General features: G+C 35.6%; 1 non-coding gene across 1 annotated transcript; it reads left to right on the forward strand.

Annotated features, from left to right (window-relative positions):
* Positions 1-7,140: 7,140 nt before the first annotated feature.
* Positions 7,141-7,247, forward strand: LOC148865312 (small nucleolar RNA R71). The gene has a single exon (XR_016112063.1). It is a non-coding gene; the product is annotated as a small nucleolar RNA R71 (small nucleolar RNA).
* Positions 7,248-7,709: the final 462 nt, after the last annotated feature.

Genomic DNA, 7,709 nt, shown 5'->3' on the forward strand with positions numbered 1-7,709 from the left:
ATGATCCTTCATAAACTTTCAAGCAAATATCTTTCTTGCTCTTCTCCAAACTGAGTAGGTATTTGATCCAACGTGTTTGCTCTTGGGGAGCAACATCAAAAAAAGGTTATTGTTTTCACAAACATGGTATAGGAACTAATTACTCTTAGTGTTTCCTTCAAGTTTTAACCTTATCTAAAACCCAAGAGTTTTTTTAATTACACCACTAGCTGCTCAGGTCTCAAAATTAATAATAATAAAATAAGGGAAAAGAACAAATGTATCAATTAGCATCAAATCCTAATATCTAACTATCAAATTAACAAAAACACAATAAGGGAAAGGCCCATTATCAAACCATGGGATTCTATTGTAAGGATTATCAAATAAAGTCTCTTTATCAAATCTCAAGTCCATAATTTCAAGTCAATTACAAAAATTAACATTCCACAAATTTGAACAAATTTCGTGAATGCACTTTCAAATCTTGATCAAATTCCTCAAACACAAAAAAAGTTTTCAATGCTTCTTTAAACATTGTATTTGTTTTCCAACTTCAAGCTCAATCTTAGTTTTTTTCACTTCCTAAATGCACTTTAATTTTCGACAATGGTCTACAAATTTAAGACATTCCCCTTATAGGACCCATTGTTGTTGACCATAGATTCTTTCTCTCTTTTACATCCTTGGTAAGTTCCCTTGACCCACTCCAATGAATCCATCCTATCTAATCACCTACACATCTAGCCTTCTTAGGACTCCTTTAATCAGTAGTCACCGTAGAATTGACAACCCTAGAATTTTACACCAAGTCTATTACCTCAACCTCCCCCTAGCATCTTATACCCTTATAAGTCAGGTCTAACCTCGACCCATTCTTTCTTAGGATCCAATATCTAGTTAGCCAAGCCATAGAAGCCTCAATAGATCTAGGTGCATACTAGGGGTAAGTCGGTTTGGTCATGTTTTTCTATTGTTTTTTCCCACACTTCATCATTTGCATGAGCATATCTTATGTCATCGCATGTTTCATCCCTAGAACTAGTCCTTAGCCCACACCAGTTTATTCCCACCCATCAGATGCCTACAATCTAAATTGGTACCTTTATAGAACTAACAACATAGGCCCTTTAGACAACCAATTTTAAAACATCAATACAAGTGAAACAAAATTCTAAATCCCTCTTAAACCATAAAGAACCCTTTGCAATCGTCATGGAGCAAGCCTCTTATCAACCTCCCATTGAGTAAGATTTGTCAATTGTGCTTTACCATGAAGAATTGGCCAGGATGAAAGAAGACATGAAGAACATACAAACATCCCAACTAGAATAAATAATTGAGTTCAATGATTTATCCCCTCACCCCAACCTTGACATGCCTAAAAATGTTAAAATCCCAAAATTTCACAAATACAAAGGGTCTAGTTGTCCCTAAGCTCACATCTCTTTTTATTGTACAAATATGTTGCAACTTGGATCTAAGAACCTAAAAGGAGTTTCTTTGGATTGGAATACCCTACTCAACCTAGACACTTGGAGAACATGGAGTAAATTAGTGAATATTTTATCAAGAGTTTTGATGACCTATAACACCTTAGGAAGACATAGGACAAGTCTTCTAAGACTTTGTAAGAAGTTCGTGTGTGCACCGTGTCTCGCCCAAAATCATTACCCTTGGCTAAACGATCGTTGAAAGTTCAAAGTTTCTCACATAACTAATTAGGGAAATTGCAGAGTTTCTCACACCTTTGGAAGACATAGGACAAGTCTTTTTTTTTTTATAATGCAAAATAGGAAAAGTGTAGAGTTTCTCACATAACTAATTTTACATATGTTATTCCAAAGGCTTCACATAACATAACATGAACTAGGTCACCCTCTCTTTTTTTTTTTTTTTGGAAATTGACTAATATCATCATCTAAACATTCCTCAAACTAAGTAATACCATTCTAATAGCAACTAACCAATTCAATAGATCGATGAAAGTTCATAAGTTGTTTCCTCCACTCTCCACTCACTCACAAAAGATGTGTGAGTCTAGAAAATTGTGCGCTTAAACATGACAATTCTCTTAGCTATATATTGAACATCCATCTAACCACAAAGCTTAGTATTGTGTGCAAAAAAAATTCAGAAGTTATTCTTTGATAATTAAGATAGAAAAGTGACTTCAATCAAACATTTTTGAAATCATACCTAGATAGAAGAGCAAAAAATCCATTTTAAGCTTCTCAAACATGTAATGCAAAATTATTCACACAAAAACTACCATAATAAAAATAATAAGTAAAGTGTTGGTTGTCTCTCTTTCACACAAGAAGAATATATATATAAAAAGTGTGCATATTATGTGCATGGAATGCTACCACCCCCAACCTGAACGAGACAATGTCCTCAATGGCATAAAAAAGTAAAAGAAATAATAAAGCAAAGGGTAGGGGACACCTAAGTGATGGACTAAGACCGGGCCTACAATTTTATCAACTAGAAAAAAGAAACAAAAAAAAAGAAACTTATAAAAGAAAAACAAAAACAAATAAAAGAAAAGAAAAATAAAAGTGGTAGTACAAAAAGATAGAACCTGATTAAGAATTGTAGACTGGAGATACTAGAGTGATCTTCTCAGGTTGGTCTACCCTCTCCACATAATGCTTCAATTGTTGTCCATTGACTTAGAAAACTCTCCCATTGATTGGATCCTCAATCTCAACAACACCGTTAGGAAAGACTCACTTTAGTACAAATGGAGTCGTCCATCTAGATCTTAGCTTTCCTATGTGGAGATGCAAATGGGAATCATGCAGATGCACTTGTTGGTTCGGCTCAAAATTCTTCCTTAGGATCTGCTTATCATAAGCCGCTTTTAGTTTAGCCTTGTAGATCCTAGAATTATTTTATGCATCATTTCTCAGTTCTTCTATGTTTAACAACTGTAACTTTCTTTGAATACCTACAACATTTAAATCAAAATTAAGTGCTTTAATAGCCCAATAAGCTTTATACTCGAGCTCTATAGGTAAATGATAGCTTTCCCATAAATGAGTCAGTCGGTATGGTGACATCCCAAGGATAGTTTTGTAAGCAGTAGGATATGCCCAAAGATCATTAGAAAGGCATAAAGACCAATCTTTACAGTTCGGGTTGATCGTCTTTTCCAAAATTTGCTTAACCTCCCTATTAGCCAACTTAACTTGTCCATAGGTCTGTGAATGGTAAGCAATTAACACATTGTGAATAACGTCATACCTGTACATCAAAGCTTCAAAAGAATGATTACAAAAATATGCCCATTGATTACTAATGATCGCACATGGCATACCATATCTAGATAATACATTTTCTTTTAAGAACTTAACAACAACTTTGTTATCATTAGTATGGCACGACACAACTTCAACCCATTTAGACACATAGTCAACAGAAAATAGAATACATAGATAACCAAAAGAAGGTGAAAATGGCCCCATGAAATCAATACCCTAACAGTAAAAAATCTCAATAACCAAGATGGGGTTAAGGGGCATCATGTGACGGAGAGTTAATGTACCTAAAATTTGGCACCTGTCACAAGAATGACAAAAGGCATTAGTGTCCTTAAACAAAGTAGGCCAGTAAAAACCACTTTGCAAAACCTTTGCAACAGTCTTCTTCATAGAAAAATTGCCACCACAAGCTTCAGAACAATAGAAATTAAGGACACTATTAATCTCACTTTCTAGAATACAATGCCTCATGATTTGGTCAGGGCAATACTTAAACACGTAGGGATCATCCCAAAAAAAATTTCTCACCTCAACCAAGAACTTACGCTTATCTTGTGCACTCCAGTTCGACAGAACTTCACCTGAAACCAAGTAGCTAATGATGTGGGCATACCATGGCACTTGGCTAATAGTGAACAAATGCTCGTCGGGAAAGTCATCTCGAATGGGTGGGTCATCATCTACAAAATTATTGAATTCTAATTGGGATAAATGATTAGCCACCACATTTTCAACACCCTTCTTATCATTGATCATTAGTTCAAATTCCTACAAAAGCAAAATCCACCTAATCAAGCGAACCTTAGCATCCTTCTTAGATAGAAGGTGCTTAAGAGTTGCATGGTTAGTAAACATATTAATAGGTGAACAAATGAGAGCATAAAATTTATCTAAAGCAAAAACAATAACTAATAGCTCATTTTTAGTTGTAGAATAATTCCTTTAAGCAATACTAAGAGTTATACTAGCATAATAAATAACAAAGGGCTTCCCCTCTCTTCATTGGCCTAAAACAGCTCCCACTGCATAGTTAATGGCATCACACATAATCTCAAATGGAAGCTTCGAATCCGGTGATTGCATGGTCGATGTGGTGGTTAGCTTAGTGATGAGAATTCTAAAATCTTTTTCACACTCTAGGTCCAATCGAATTCAGCATCTTTGACTAGGAGTTTGCATAATGGTTGTATTATAGTAGAGAAATTTTGTATGAACCTCCTATAAAAACCAACATGTTTGAGAAAAGACCAAACTTCTCTTACCATTTCAGGAGTGGGTAATTTAGAGATCAACTCCATTTTGGCCTTGTCAACCTCTATTCCTCTTTTAGACATGATGTGTCCCAAAACTATACCTGAAGACACCATGAAATGACATTTTTCCCAGTTAAGCACAAGCCCTTTTTCTTTAGACCTTGTCAAAACTGCTTTCAAATTAAGTAAGCATGAATCAAAAGAATCACCAAAAATAGTCAAATCATCCATAAAGACTTTCATGCATTTTTCAACCATATTAGAAAACACACATGCAACATTGAAAAGTATATAGAGTATTACATAAACCAAATGGCATCCTATGGAAAGCATAAGTACCAAAAGGACATGTAAAAGTAGTCTTATCCTAATCTTCTAAAGCTATCTCAATTTGATAATAGCCTGAATAACCATCAAGAAAGTAATAGAAATGATGGCCAATCACATGTTCTAAGATTTGATCAATAAATGGCAATGGAAAATGGTCTTTTCGAGTGGATGCATTTAATTTCCTATAGTCAATGCACATGTGCCACCTAGTTACTACTCTTGTTGGAACAAGAACTCCTTCCTCATTTTCAAATATTGTGACCCTTGATTTCTTTGGCACAACCTGTGTAGGATTAACCCATTTACTATCAAATATAGGTTATATGATTCCTGTGTCTCAACAGTTTCAAGACCTCATTTTTAACAATTTCTTTCATTATTGGGTTCAATCTTCTTTGGGGTTCTCGATGTGGAATAGTTCATTCTTCTAAATGAATCCTATGAGAACATATCAATGGGTTTATACCTTTAATGTCAGTTATGGTCCAACCTAGTGCAGTCTTATGTTCTCTTAATAGATTTATCAATTTTCCATCTTGCTCAACACTAAGTTCAGAAGATATTATAATAGGAAAGATATTACCTGGTCCAAAAATGCATATTTCAATCTTTTAGGTATTGGGGATAACTCTACATTGGGTATCTCCATAGAAGATGTCTTTGGATGGTTCTCTCATGTGGCAACTCCTCAAAGTGTGATTGCCAAAATGAAAAATGTTCACCTTAAGTGTTATATTCCCAAATGAAAGCTTCATGAAGCCATTCCAATAATTAATAAGATCATTGGCTATAGCAAGGAATGGTTTTCCTAAAATAAGCAGAATCTTCGATTCATTGTCAACTACAGCTTGGATATCTAAAAGCAAAAAATCAACAGGACAATAGAATTTATCAATCTGAAGCAAAACATCTTCCACTATCCCCCTTGGTTTCTGAATAGAATGATTAGCCAACTATAACACCATGGACGTGGGTTTTATCTCTCCAAGACCTAACTACAAGTAAACTAAATAAGGCATTAAATTTACACTTGCTCCTAGATCCAAGATCCCAATATGATAGGAAATTGTGGGGTTCCCTAGATCTTTGTACTTTAGCGGCATTCTCTGCTTAATCACTACACTTACCTATTTTGTCAGAAATGCAGTTTTCTTTACATGGTGTCTCCTTTTCATGGTACATAGATCCTTGATCACCTTCGCATAAGCTAGTACTTGCTTAATCACAGCAACAAATGTTGATTAATCTTAACTTCTTTCAAATGTTCCAAAATTTCAACTTGGTTGTCTGAAAAATTTCCTCCAGATCTAAGAGCTTGGAGAAAGGTTACTTGGATCGTAGCCTCATTTTCTGGCTCTTTTGAGGGGGCATCTTTAGTTCTGCTCAAAATGGTGACATTTGTGTGAGGTGGGCTTGGAAAAGGCCTATCTAAAACATTATCACTGCAAGTAGTGATAGTGTAGACCTCCTTAATGTTCTCTGGTTCAAAGGTGGATCCCTATACCATATGTGACCCCTTCGGATTGGACTAAGGATGAAATGGAATTTTGCCTCTCTCATATATAGTAAGAACATTGGTAAGCTTAGTTATCTGATGCTTGATATCCTTATTCTCTTCAACCCCCTACGCAAGAATAGATTCAAAATTTTGGTTAGTTTTATTATGTGCCTCCATAAATGCTTGAAGTATTTCCTCTAAAGGATTACTATTCGATCGAGCATTGTATTGAGGTGTAGGATGAAATCTAGATGGTTGCACCTCTTCACTTCAATTATTGTTGGATGATGTAGGTTGGTTCTTATTAGCCTTCCAATTAAAATTGGGATGGCTCCTTTAGGTAGGGTTATAGGTCTTTGAATAGGGTGAGAAAGGTTTCCTATACATTCCTAAGGCATTACACTATTCTTCATAAACCTCTCTCATATCACCATAGGTTAGGCAATCCTGAGCTAAGTGATCCACTCCCCCACAAAGAAAACATGAAGTTTGAGTTTCTACCTTGGCAACTGTGTGGGTGACTTTATTATTTCTCATATTTAAGGCCTCAAGTTCCTTTGTTACAACTTTTAATTGGGCTTTGAGGTTGTCTTCCTCCTTAAGATGGTAAATCCTAGTTGGACATGACCTATTAGTATTATCAGTAGCACTAGGTCCAGCCCATGTATGGGCTTTCTTAGTTAACTCATTCAGGTAATCTATGGCTTGTTCAAGATTCTTTTGCAAAAACTCCTCATTACACATCATCTCTATGAATTGGCATTCCTTGTTAGTTAAACCCTCATAAAAATAGCTAACTAACCTCCAACTTTCATACCCATGGTGCGGACACAGGTACTGTAGCTCTTTGAATCTCTCCCAGGCTTGGTATAAGGTTTCACTATCCTTTTGAGAAAAGGTTGAGATTTATCTCCTAAGGTTGTTGGCCTTATGGTGCAGGAAGTACTTGTTAAAAAAATCTTGGGTCATCTCTGCCCATATACCTATGGGTCTCGGTCTCAATAGTATAACTAACTCTTAGCTTCTCTTTCAAGGAAAAAGGAAAAAATTTCAGCCTAACAATGTTTGCAATATTAGCTTAGTTATGAAAGGTGGCCACTACCTCTTCAAATTCCCTAATGTGCACATATGAATTCTTACTGTCTAAACCATGAAAATTAGGCAAGAGTTGGATCATTCCAGGTTTGAACTCAAATTGTAGTGTATTCGGAGGGAACATGATGCATGATGGTGTGGCTATTCGGGTAGGGTGCATGTAGTCTTTTAAAGACCTAACAAGGTTGTCCTTATGTTGACTCATGGTTTCAGAATCAGAGGATGAACTAGATGAAGTAGATGCTACTTCTTCTTCTTCTTTAGAGAGTGGTGGTGGGTCTATTTGTA

The sequence above is a fragment of the Nelumbo lutea genome, chromosome 3 (genome assembly GCF_056320005.1).
Source record: "Nelumbo lutea isolate HS-2025 chromosome 3, American lotus-T2T, whole genome shotgun sequence".
In the NCBI taxonomy this organism is placed as follows: Eukaryota; Viridiplantae; Streptophyta; class Magnoliopsida; order Proteales; family Nelumbonaceae; genus Nelumbo; species Nelumbo lutea.